This window comes from Cryptomeria japonica, chromosome 1 (assembly GCF_030272615.1).
Source record: "Cryptomeria japonica chromosome 1, Sugi_1.0, whole genome shotgun sequence".
Taxonomy (NCBI): Eukaryota; Viridiplantae; Streptophyta; class Pinopsida; order Cupressales; family Cupressaceae; genus Cryptomeria; species Cryptomeria japonica.
In genome coordinates this window covers 342324446-342339021 of record NC_081405.1, presented here as the reverse complement: position 1 = coordinate 342339021, position 14576 = coordinate 342324446, and positions in this window count along the sequence as shown.

Here is a 14576-nt window from a genome sequence, read left to right as displayed (position 1 = left end):
CCAGCAGATGGAAGATGGAATCTTCATCACTCAGTCCAAATATGTCAAAGAAGTGTTGAAGACTTTTGGCATGGAAGATAGCAAACCGGTTGGTACACCGATGGTGACCAGTTGCAAATTGACAAAGAAGGATGATTCCACACTGGTTGATGAGAAGGAATACCGATCAATGATTGGTAAGTTGCATTATGTAGTGCATAGTAGACCGGGTATTGCACATGTAGTTGGCATCACTGCAAGGTTCCAAAAGAGTCCAAGAGAATCTCACTTGAGTGCAGTCAAGTGGATTCTTAGGTATCTGAAGGGAATAGTTGACTATGGATTGTGGTACCCATACAATAATAATTTCAATCTGAAAGTATTCACAGATGCTGATTGGGCCGATAATGTGGATGACCGGAAGAGCACAACCGGTGGTGCATTCTTTCTCGGTGGTAGACTAGTCTCATGGATGAGTAAAAAGCAGAGTTGTATCTCTCAGTCTATAGCGGAAGCAGAGTATGTTGCAGCTTTCATAAACTACACTCAGACAATCTAGATGAAGCATGTACTGGAAGGCTTCAAGATCCCTGTATCTGAACCGGTAAGTATATTCTATGATAACATAAGTGCTATCAATATATCAAAGAATCCGGTTTTACATTCTAGAACCAAGCATTTTGAGCTTAAGTATCATTTCTTGAGGGAAAAGGTTCAGAATAAAGAGATTGCACTGGAGTATGTGTCCAGTAAGGAGCACCAAGCCTCTCCCAAAGACAACATTTGTGTATTTGAGAGGTGAATTAGGGGTATTGTCCCTTCAGGAGGTGAACTAAAAGTGATTGTTCCACATCAGTCAGGTACTGGAAAGACAAATCTTTGGTTGATTGGTGTGTTTAAGGATGCTACTCCTCATGGGGAGTACCATGATGGAATAGTGATGATTGTACCTCCACTTTGGCATTATTGTCAAAGGGGGAGAAGGAGTAAAGCAAGAAGATATCTTTTGTATATTACCATCAATGCCAAAGGGGGAGATTGTTGGCATTATGTGAACCAGCATGGCATTATGTAAACCAGCATGAAGACATAATGATATTGTATGTTGTCATTGATGTCAATATGAGACATGATGTGAACCAGCACATGTGATAGGTGAAGAGAGAGAGGAACTGGCATATGTATGAACCGATCTATATGCCAAAGTGAAGCGACATAGTTGTTCAAGGTGAACCGGCATGTAGTTATTGGAACCGCACATGGAAGCATTGTATGACTACCAGTTGGTAGGTAGTTTCCACTTCGGGGTTTCTGGTTGGAGTACCTTAAGTTTGTGTGACTCAATTGGTGATCCTTGTGTGATGAGTTAGTAGTATGATGGAGGACAGATCATGTTTCCATGTAAGCTCTGTGTGCATAAAGGATCTTGCATGAAGATGACTATTCCTATCTACCTCGGGAATGTGTGAAGTCTGTCAAACAGTGATAACGCATGATGGGTTATCAACCGCCATGAAAATAGTGGATAATGGATGATGGAGAATGTCTTGAGATCGATTCAAGATTGTTGCATTTAATGCAACATGATTCAATGGTCAGGATCAAACCGTTTGAATTGCTTAACCTAACAGGTTTAGGGTTTAGGGTTTTTGCTACCGACCTGTATGTTTCCTATAAGGTCAATGTTGGATTTCTTTCTGAGGTTGTTGGCAAAAGTTGTGAGTGTGTATCCAAGGAAAGTGATACGTGATTCTTGCCAGACCAAAGGAGAGAAGAGATACCTACAAAGTGAATGTGCAGAAGGAAAAGAGGAGCCTAAACGGATTTGCATTAGCATTGAGTACTGTTAACAGATCATTGTAATACCTATTGATCTCTAACCACTTCAATAGTTGTAAAATCCCCTAACAGGATAGCCTTAACTGGCTTGATTCAAAATCCCTTAAATCAGGTGGTCTTAACCGGCTTGATTCAAATCCCTTAATCGGGTAACTCGAGGCTAATGAGTTCTGAGAAGCTAGAGAAGCTTAGGAGATCCTTTCAGCTATTGAGTTCTTAAAATCCTCTAACAAGGTGACCCTAATGGGTTTAACCCTTAACTAGGTATCCCTTAATCGGGTGATTCCTAACAGGATCGGTTCCTACCAGAACCTATTGTAATTTCCTTAACTGGACAAGGCTCCTAACAGAGCGGACTTCTAAAGAGTTCAAAAAGCAACTTGTGGGTATTCATCCCCATCATGGTTTTTCCCAGTTGGGTTTCCACATGAAAATATGTGTGTCATGTGAAATGCTTTTGTCTTGTGATGCTTTGTTTTATCTGTTAAGCACATGAAGGTTCTATGTTTTATGCCTATCTATAAAACATACTGAACTCACTGTTGTGAATATCTAACGAATAAGTTTACTTGTTTATGCATAAGAATATAATGATACTGTAGTATTGAGCTAAGAGGAAAGCTTATTGAGTGACCGGTTCATGACTAACTGAGCTATAGTGGATGTTATCGGTTGCACTCTATTTTACCGGTATCCCTATTTGTCAGTCATTTGGAGTATTTGTTGTCAAACCAGTTTTGGACTATATTGTGTTGGTACTGATTCACCCCCCCCCCTCTCAGTACCGGTTTGGTACAAGATATTCATCATTGAGTTATCATCTCAAACTTAACAGGTTGAACCTCTCCATTGAGTAGCTTCAATATTCTTGATTTAAAAAAAAAATTGGGCTTTATACTAATCAAGAAATTTGATTAACTCATCTTTTGACAAATTGGGAAAATATTGCATAAATACTTCATCAATAATTTATTTTTCTTGTTTCATAGCTTCCTCCCATTTATTCAAAAGAATAGAATATAAAGAATTAGAAATATATTTTTCAAGATCATGTGGTAATCTATTGTAATAACATAAATGATCGATTACCTTTTGTACAATTTCTTCCTTTTGATCTTCATTGAATGAATCAAAATAATCTTTGACATTGCCAAATCTGTTTCTCCCTAATGTCTTTACCATTCACTCAAAATTAGTCTCAGGCTTGAAAGTTGAGAAATTAATAGGTGAAGTTGCCTTTTGCACTTCTTTTATTGATTTGACCACTTTACCAGTGTATTTCATTTTCATCGGTTCCTCCTCACTATCAGTACCCTCAGATTCTTCTTGAAGAATTAGTTTCTGACCTCTCTTCCTTGATGCAGTTTGCTTCTTCACATACACTTTAGGTTTTGGTTCCTTTTTGGTCTGGACACTTCATGTCACTCTTGTGCTTTTTGTTACTGGAGGTGCTTTCTCATCCTTCTTTCGTTTACCTTTACCACTTGTGATTGAGACACTATTGGTTTTAGGTTTTGAAGATTGCACTTCAACTGTATCTAGTCTAGCCTTCTTTTTATCCAAAGGAGATGCCAACAGGTTATTGGCATAACTGGTCAACAAGTCATAGTTGACCTCATAGCTCATGTCATCCATCTCTTCTTCTCTAGTCTCAATTGCTTCCATCAAACAAAAATCAGTGTCAACTGTGAAAATAATATCCTTAGCAAAGTGTTTCACCACATCCTCGGGTAATCTTACCCTCGTGCTCATTTTCTACTAGCTTCAAGCTCTCTAGCCATCTCAAATTATCTCATATCCCCCATGGTGGCTTCAAGGCTTCCTTCCAAGTGATTAGGCTTTAAATAATTTAGGCTCTGATACTAATTGATGGACTTGAAAAGCACTGAGAGGGGGGGGTGAATCAGTGACACCAAAAACAATACTAATTTAAACACTGACCGGTAGATACACTTAACAAGTTTGTTAAACACTAAGCATGAAATTAAAAATGATATTAAAGAATCCACAACAAATAAAACATCCACCATAACACAAGTGTTTATACATGGAAAACCCAAATGGGAAAAACCATGGTGAGATGGGACTCACAAGTTAACTATTTGCAGAAATAGATAACTCACCAGTTAGGGTCTCCATAAAGTTACTCTACTAGGAGTGAATCCTGTGAAAGATCCCAAAGATTAGTTAAAAGCTATACCCTGTTAAAGGTAGTACCCTGTTAGGAGTAACCTTGGTGGACTATTTTTTAATCCAAACTAATGGATTGCCTGGTTAGAGGATTTGAATAGTGAAGCTTCTTAGAGCTTACTCGATTAGAGGATTTGTCTATTGCAGTGACTAGAAAACAACAAATGGCGTGATCTAGTAGTAGCACAACTTGCTTGATTAGATCCTCTTCTCTACTCAAAACTTCTTTACCAACATACTCTAAAACTTAACACTTCTTTCTTTTCATCAAAACATATCTCCTTCGCTCATACATAAACAATTCATTGTGATGTCAATATATAGACATTTAGATTTCATGTCGGCCTTGATAAATCATATCACAATTTCCTAGGTGCAGTGTATTTGGTCAAATAATCATAACTCATCACAAAAATACTTCCAAACTTGTCAGTGAGGATAACTCATCACGACTAGTGATAACTCATCACACAATTAACTAATACCGGTTGGACCAACAGTACCAGTTGGAGTTAAACATATAAACTGTCTGACCTTCAATGCTCCTTAGATGATCTCTGCTGGATCTTTCTAATTGATGTCGAGTTATGAATATCCATATATAAACATATTAGCTGACTCTATGCATATATCAGTTGTTGCCATGTACTTGTTTGTAGTATAAATAACTTTGAAGTCACACTGGTAGACAATGTGAACATATGTGTGTGTATGTATTACATCAATGACAACTCATAGGTCATTACAATCATCATCAAGCCAAAATTCAGTAGATATTGCTTGAGTTAATAGAATGATTCTGTACACTTGGCTTCCCATCTGAAAGATATGTTCTTATGTAGTAGATAATTGAATGGTAAGACTTTTATCTGCTAGTTGGGCTATGAATCGCTTGATAGATTACAACCATCCCTGTAGAGATCTGGGTTGGCTAATGTTCCAGGGAGGTGGCATCTCCATGATGGCCTATACTTTCGATGGATCTACTTCAATGCCCTTTTCTGATACAATGTAGCCTAATAATTTACTTGATGTGACCCCAAAGATACACTTCTTAGGGTTTAGTTTGACCTTGAACTATTCCAATCTTTGGAAGATTTTATCTAATATGCCCAGTTATTCTACTCAGGTGAATGACTTAGCTAGTAAATCATCCACATAGTCCTCCATGAGGGTATGCATCATATTATGGAAAATTATTGTCATGGCTCTTTGATAAGTTGTTCTTGCATTCTTCAAGCCAAAAGGCATGACATTCTAACAATACAATCACCATGGATAGGTGAACGCAGTTTTATCTTGATCCTTTGGAGCAATTTCGATTTGATTGTAGCCAGAGAAACCATCCATTAATGATAGCATTGCATGGCCTATTGTTAGGTACACAATTATGTCAACGCTGGGAAAAGGAAAGACTTCCTTTGGACAGGCTTTGCTGACATCTCTAAAATCTGTGCATATTTTGATGCTTCCATCTAGTTTTGAAATTGGTACAATGTTTGAAATCCATTCAGCATAGTCTATAGGTTGAATGAATTCAGCGTCTAATAACTTCTTTAGTTCAACTTTGACCATTAATGCCACATGCAGATTCACCTTTCTTAATTTCTACTTGATTGGCTTAGCTCTTGGAGAAATAGATAAATGATGCATGATCAGGATTGGATTTATTCCAGGCATATCAGCATAGGACCAAGGAAAATTGATTTGCCTTTCTTCAAAGGAATTTGATAAAATCAGGTTGCTCTTCTTTTGTCAGTGATTCGGCTAGGTGGATTGCTTTGATTGTTGTTTCTGTACCAATGTTTATTGATTGAGTTGTCTCAATCAATATTGGTGACCTCTCTTGATAGTGTTTAGGAAGAGTGTCAAGTCTCTCATCCTTAGGTGGCTCAAAAAGGTTTTCACCCGTAGATGTGTCCTTTATTTTTACTTTATTGTGATCTAATACCTCCATTGACTGGTTTTTAGCATTAGATCGTTTGTTTCTTTTATTTTTGCAACTAAGAGAATTGGCACTCCCTTGATTGTAGACATCATTATCTTGTTCATTGGTAGATTATGTTTCTGGGTTGACTGTACATAGATATCAGACAATGGATTCATCATCTGGGAAAATTGGGATATCATGGTGTTCAAGTTCATCCCAATCTATGAGATCAGGAAATACAAGCGGTAAGGAGTCATTTGGTGGGTTGATATCAGCTACGGTAAGTGTCATGATAGAGGTAGCATTATAGTTGTTTGGGATGTCAGTTAGGTTAATGATATTGTCAAGGTCTTTGATGGTAGTATCTTCAATGTAGCCTTGTTCGTATTGTCGCTACTCATTCTCTCTAGCTTTGTAGATATGTCATGTTCTGAATTCAAGTAATTGAGACTCTGTGCCTTGTCCTTCCATAGAAAGGGATGTGTAGGATTGGATGGTATCCACCTCAATGTCTTTAGTGATATCTAAGCAACTATCCCATTCATATTCATTGGAGTTTGTTTCAGAGTCACTGTCCCAGGTTCATTCACTATAATTGATAGGTATGTTGTATGGAGAGAAAAGATCATTGATGATTGACACCATTTTGTTAGCTTGCTCTGATTCTGAATTAGAACCTTCCTATACTCTTTGTATTTGCTCATACACTATTTCTCTTTTGTGAGTGACAATTTCATTTGGTGATGGTTCTGCCTTGGTTTAATCAAGTTCCTGCACATGATGTACTTTTTTATAAGAAACTTCTTCCGTTTGAATGGATAACTCTTCTTGTTGTCGCTCTTGGTCTTGATTTTCTTGTTTAGTCCTTATGGTTCCTGCTACTTGGTGTAGTGCTTCTTTCCATGAGTTTTCATCATATTTATTCTTTGGTTTCCACTTAGGTTTTTTATAGTTGTTTTGTTTTTGTCAAGGCAATATTTTTTGCACATATCCTATTCCTGTCTTATCTTTTGTAAATTGTGATGGAGGTTGTATGGTTTCTGTAATGCCTTCTTGGCGCTTGCCAATAGGTCCTTTGCCATTGTATCCCATCTGTTGCATGATTCAAAATCCATTTCCATATTATTTTGTTGGTACAACCATGTCTAGGGTAGCAACTCTAGCTTCTTCTTCATACTTATATAGCCAACTAAGGATGTATTTCTCTTCTGATTGATTTGCTAGTGCACCCAATTGGATAAATTTTCCATAAAACTTGGTGATGGATTGTGCTGCTTGTCATGTTGATGTAGAAGGTTTCCCATGAGATTTAGGTGATGTTGGCAATTTTGATAGACACATGGATTCAAAAGAGTATTCCCCCATGCCTTGGTCCTTGATTTTCATTTTTTCCTTGAAGTCTATAGATAAAGACTTGAGTTCTTCTTAATGATTGGGTACCGAGGAGGCTTGGGCTTCCATGTTGTCTGGAACTAGGTTGTCTTGAGTTTTCCTCATAGCATTGCAATGCTAAAAAGGGTCATTGTCTGCTGATATAGAAATTTCTTGTCTGTTGTTTGGGAACTTGATGCATTGGTGATAGATTGAAGGCATTGCTTGCATTTTATTTATCCAAGGTTGACCCAATAGAATATTGTATGTTAATTCTATGTCCAATACTTGGTACATAGTGTCCTTTTGAATGGGTCCTACCTAAATAGGCAGTATTATTGTTCCTTTAGATGACCTTTCTTCATCATCATATGCCTTGATGGTGATTTTTTTGCTTGGATCAATAGACTGCTCAGTGAAGCCCAATGCACAGATAAGATTTAAAGTATAGATATTTAGACCATCTCCTCCATCTATTAACACTCTTTTTACTTGGTGTTTGTAGACTAAGACTTCAATGTGGAGTGGGGTGTTATGCAGATGATTCAAGGAAACATCATCGTGGACAGAATAAGATAGGTTATGTGGTCCTATCATATGAGCCACCATGGCTTGGAATCTATTAATATTCAGATCTTTAGGAACGTTTGTCTCCATAAGTGCTTTCTCCAAGATATCTTTTTGTTTTGGAGATAGCTTGAGTAACTCAAGTATAGATATCTGAGCAGCAGTTCTCTACAGTTGATCAACTAGGCTATATTGAGTCTTAGGGAGAGTTGTTGGTTGTGATGTGTTCCCTCTCAAGACATATTTTTGAGCTCTGGTAGTCACATTGATTGACTCATGTTCTTGGTTGTCCTTGATTTTAATGACATTCACTTGGTTATCATTTGTCACTATGTGATTGATGGTGTTATTATATGGGTGATTTATACGTGCTCCACTGATATCGTTTGATGATGAGGCTCATCCCTTGTTGTAATTTGGAAGAGGATTTTTAAAGGCATGATGGTCACCATTTTGTTTGAGCCCATCAACCGTTAAATCACCTCTATCAATTATATCCCGAATGATTTTCTTAAGCCTCATGCAATCATTTGTGTGATGTCCTTTGTTTTGATCAAAATCACAGAAATGCGAGTCATTCCACCAAGGTGGTTTGACCTTGGGTTCAAAGTTGTTCATGGTTGGTAAGGTGATAATTTTTTTTGCCAGGAGCTCTTGAAATGCCAATTCTAATTTTTTCCCTAAGGGTGTGTAGGTGTGTCTATTTGGGAAAGTGTTGTTGTTACCTCTCTGGTTTGTTTTATTCCCTTGGTTAGCATTGTTGCCTTGGTTATTGTTGTTGGTGTTTGAAATTGAAGGTCTTTGATTAGTATTTTATAGATAAGTGTTAGTGCCTTGATTAACACCCTTTTGATTTTTGTTAGATTGTGGATTACCTAATAAAGCTAATACTGGTTGTTTGGACTTCATATCATCAGTATCAACGCCTCCATCATTAACAACATTTTTGTTTCTTATCCAAAATCTGGATTTGTCTAAAGTGTTGTTGTTGTTTGGACTATTAAAGGAGTGAGTGTTGGTTGAGTTAGTTCCTTCCTTAAAGAAATTCAATGTTCCTTTCTTGATGCGGGCTTCTTCTACTTGGATTTTGTTTTCTATCACTAATACATTTGGCCTAAAATTCTGATGGAGAAGGTATATTGTGACCAAATTTGATTTTTTTTTTGAAAAAATGCCTTCATTTGTCGAAATTATGATGGTAATTCAACATTTGGTTTTGACGGAGTAGGAATTAGCAATGAAATTTGTGTTTTTTTAAAGAAAAAGTGTCTATGTTCATCGAAATTCCAACGATCATGGGGATTACTTAAAAAAAAAAAAAAAGACCAAGTCATTTGATAAACATTATTCCTGCCTCTTCGTCTCGTCGACCTCTGCCATCACAAAAAAATTAGGGGAGGGAAACAGTTCTGGATTGGGGTGCCACCAAGATTTGGTTGAAGAAAAAAGGTAGGGTAATCAACCAATTCATTCACAGGATGTTTTCTTGAAGAAAAAACTATCATGTTTGTGACAATGTGTCAAATTTGCTTGATGTAGTGATGAAATTGTTTGAATTTTTTTCATACAAATGCTCCACATCAGCCACAAATGATAGTTAGGGGGTTTAGGCATAAATACACTACCATTTTGGTAGACAGAAGAAAAGACAAGCCCTCAAAGTTGATTAATAACAAAGCCTTTGTCGTATCCACAACGACCCTTGTGACAGCTATAGAACAGTTGAAGGAAAATACACTCTTCATAAAGTGTGGTGGAGGTTTCCCCAATAAGATACTCATGGGGTGGTGGATTAACAACTTTGAGGGAGTGTAAGTATTATAACCCTCCTGAATGAATTAATTCTAGTTGAATGCATTGATTCTTCTCTAAAGATTTTTTTGTAATATGGGAGTCTTCTCTTCTTTGAAGGTTTAAGCTTAAATTTTATAGATTGGGTTCCCAATTCCTCCAATGAAATATAAAATTACGAACCCTTTATGTGGATCAATCTTGCCGAAGTTCTTGTGAAATATTGGAACATAGAAGTCCTAATTAAAATAGGAGATTCCCTTGGCTGCTTTGTGGGGATAGATAAAGATTTTCTTAATGGTAGGTCATGCTCAATGACTAAATTAGTTAGTGAGTTTGATTTGAATGTTGGGATCATGGAGGAATTGGAGATTATATTTAAGAATGAGATATGGTTTTACAAGGTTGTTGTAGAAATGGGTTGGTTTGAAGAATGGTGCCTCCCAAATAATAGCTCTAAAGCTAGATGCTCATTAGGAGAACCAAAAGAGTCATAGGTAGGGAAAAAAGGATTTTTAGTGCCCATAGATTAGAAGAACCATAATTAAATCTTGAACATCCTCAAGGAGATAGAGGTTGGTTATGCCAAAAAAGAATAAGGGGAAAGGAAAGAGCATTGCGATAGAGGAAGAAAACATGGAGGTTACTAAAAAGCATAAAATTTCTTTGCTATCTGAACAAGTGTCAACATCTCCAAGAAAACCCTCTAAGGTGGAAGGATACTGAATCCCTACTTAGAATTCCACACTAGTTAAATCCTAAGAACTCTAACAACCACTCCTATTAGGAGGAAAAGAACAATAGAAAATAGGGAGAGACTAGAGAATTGTTGGTCCCCTTATTAGGATATCAATGATTAGTTGATGAGGATAGCATGTGGGTGCTTGGATTTATTACAAAATGATAAATTAAATGATCCAAGGTTAGGGGAGGAAATTATAGAGGAAGATGGATTATAAGGAGAGGAGCACAATATTTTGTTTGACAATCTGTTAGAGCAAGATATTGAGGATAGTGAGGGATGGTTCCTAGATAAAGATGGTTATTAAATAAACACCTTCCAATAAATTTATCCTAGATTGAGCAAAGAGAAAATGAAAAGATATGAAATTGTTATATAAATTGAGAACCAAGGATGGTGAGGTATAGAGAAACTTTAAAAAAGTATTATTACTAAGATCATAGAAGGGTGGCCCACTTCCCTAGTGGGCAAGAAGCTCCTATCAAGGAATTTTAGGGGCTTTAATGCCCATAACAAACAACAATTGGTCAAGCATAGGATTGAGTTTGAAAAGGCATATATAATAATACTACAAGAAACCAAATTGTCCACATTAGAAATGAAGACATTTTCCAAGAAAGCAAAGAATGTGAAGCTGGGGGCGATCCAATTTGAAGGGGCATCTAGTAGCCTAGCTATCTTTTGGATCTCTTCTCCAATAGCTATGGAGAGGATAGAAAAGGGTGTAGCGTTAGGAGTTACTCTTCTTCTCTATAGTTTGTAATTGTATGGATTTGTCTCTAGCAAAATACCCTTTTCTCATTACATCTTTGGTTTATATTTTAATGCTATCCTACATATTTAGGACAAGAGGGTGGTTATTTTGAGGTTTAATTAGTCCCAAAGACACTTCACTTATTGGGTAGCTAGGAACAATCTTCTTGAGACTGGTTTAAGGAATGAGGCTTTTACCTAGAACAAAAGGAGGATGGGCTTTAGTAACATTATAGAGATGATCGATAGGTATCTCTTTTGCAAGGATTTGGCATCCTTCCCTTTTTGTATGGAAGCATCAATTATTCCTTGTTCTAGCTTAGATCACTGACTCATCTAGTTGAAACTTGTGGGTGACAAAAATATATGTAAGATTCCATTCAAATTTGAAAACATGTGGATGAAGGATACAAATTTCTTCAATATGATAATTGAATGGTTGGGTGAGGACCATTTCATAGGATCTAAGCTATTATGATTTGTCTCAAAATTGAAATCAATCAAACTAAAGTTACAACAACCAGGATAATGATCATTTCAAAAACATGCTTGAGTCTAAATAGGAGTTAGAGGAGAAGTTGATAGACTTAAATAAGGGATTGTTGAAGGATTGTTGAAGGATGGTATAGACTTTAGGGTTTCTTTGGAAAAGTATCTTATGAAAAAGGAGGTACATGGGAGGACACAAGAGGCATGAGAGAAGTTTGTAACTTTGATCTTCTAATTATGGTGGGGACTAGCCAACATAGGGTTATATGAGATGCACATGTTATGTATATGTTACTATCAAATAGAGAGTTCCCACAAGGTTTTAGAGTATGTGGACACCATCCTAGAATGTCAAAGTAGATAGTTGATATGTGGGTCTTTACCCTCCCAACCACTCAACATATGCCTTTAAGTACACAACCTTAGATACACAATTCAAAAAATTTGACATCATACCAATGGATAACAATTAGATCTAGGAATTGTCAACCTTGAAAAAAATATGAATTTAAACAACTAAAATTTGGACCATGCCCATTATCTAGCCTAAGGATAAAATAATATATGTGATTCTTATATGATAAAGAAACTAGCACATATGAATTTTTAAATCTTGCAAGATCAAACTGCAAATGGTCAAAAGGTAGGAATCTTATGTCTAAGACTTTTTTTGTGGAAGTTAGGGTGGTTGTCACCTATGTTGCCTTTACTCAATGAAATTTGTAGCAATTTGTTGAATCTTTACACCTCAAATTAATCATTGATAATGTTGAGTTGGTTGATGATAAGTGATGAAATGAGGGTAGAAACAAATACTAGCTCCCTCATCTTGTGTCTATGTCTATTTGGCTTGTGGTACACTAGGTTATCCTAAAGCAAGACATATGTCAAGGTTCGTATAAGAGTGTATGTGAGTGTAGTGTGTTTGCTATGTAGAATGTTTTTTTTTTTGAAGATTGATTACCAAAATAAAATCAAAGTACAAAGTTAGGTTACAATAATAGCGACCAAGTTGATTACTCCATCAAATACCCAACCAAGCTAAATTGCCTTAAAATTAGAAGAAGAAAAAAGAATCAGTTTATACGATTAAGAGTAACGTGTAGAGCTTCGAGTCAACATCAAATTACATCAATATTATATCATCTATTGACAACATATTCAAAAAGATAGATTGTAATAACTTATTAAGATTCATTATCACTATCATTATGTGGATTCTCCTCTTTCTCTTCATTCTCTCAATCTTCATTATTAGCTTCTTTGTCTTTTCCTTTTCCATTATTCTTAGGTTCAATCCTACTAATTTGTAAAGTATCAAATTATCTTCCAAGAGGTGCAAATATCCTCTCTCAACTAGAGAAATAAAAGTTTTGGTGAGCCATTTCTAGGTGTCTTATAGCTTCACCCCTCTTTAATTGATATTGGTGTTCTTTTTGGTATTTATTGTAGAAGTCTATATACTCTTCCTAGAATTTCTTCCCTATATTTCTTAGATCTTGGGGTCAATAGGCTATTAAATTTAAGTGCTAAGATGTTAAAAAAATTATTTTACTATAACCTGACTATGAATAAATAGTAACAGTAATGAAACACAAGACACAAGACACCAATACCTTGGGAAAACCTCCCTCTTGGAGGTGAAAAACCAAGCCTTAAACTATAAGATGTACTATATCAATGGTATGCAATTACAATATGACAAACATATCTCTGATTGTTGTCCTAATAGTAAGTTGCCAAGATGATAGATGATGCAGCCCTAACCAACAGTAGATTACCAAAGGAGCAGATCAACAAAAGATGGCTTCAACAGGATGAAGTAGAATCCTGACAACTTCGCTTAATAAGTCCTTGAGGTTTTCCAAAGTGCAGACCGGTAGATTCGCTAAGGATAGAAAAGTAGATTACTAACATAGAAGAGTAGAGATAGGAAGAGCAGATTGCATTTTTGCAAGTAATGAAAATGTGTATTATTTTATCTTGAAGTTGTTATATATATATATATATATCCTTCTTTTGGCGGTAGATTTTCTTAGGTCAGCTTGCAACAATATTAATTTATTGTTATATTGTCATTGATATTTACCACGTTGGACATTTGGATCCAGCCCAATGCCTTAGCATGTTAGATTTTGGGCCTAGCCCTATCACAAATTGAATTTCCTTTCCCACGTCACATTTGGGTCTAGCCCAATAATAGGTACATTGAAATAATGCATACATATATGATTTTTATAATCTGAACTTAGCTAATATTTTTTTCAACATAGGCAACATCCTAAATGTCTTCTTTATATATTGAAGATGAACCTTCATCCAATATCTTCAAGAATCTTCCTGTTGGCATCTTCAATGTAAATAATACCTATTCAATAATAATTAGCATTGTGAATCTAAGATTACACTCAATAAGAAGCCTCCCTTTACCTTGGAACACATTCTCATTCCTTCTCTTCCAAAGAAACCAAAGAATTTCAATAGACAATAAAATCCAAAAATAGTTAGACTTTTTACTCAGATTGTAGACATACCTAACAATAATTTCAAACCATGAGAAATTATCAACAATATTCCCACCTAAAATGTTATAACGATTGACAAGTAAATTTTAGAAACTTTGCAGAAGCAGAAGATACAAGATAAAGAGTTGTGTGCAAGTAAATTTCATAAAATAAAGCAAGCAAGCATTATCTTGAATGACATGGAAACACGCTCATCAGCTGCCCAAAAGAGAGCTATTGGAGAAAAGCAAAGGAAATTGTTAAAGGGTGATAAATACATAGAGAGTATGCAATACAAACAAACAATGTCTGGAGTGTGTGATGTGGTCTCTAATTTATGCTTGGAGGGACTAACTGGTTTTGGAGTTCTCGGGAAACCTATTGGGCCACGCTTGGAGTAAATCAATGTATTCATGCAAGG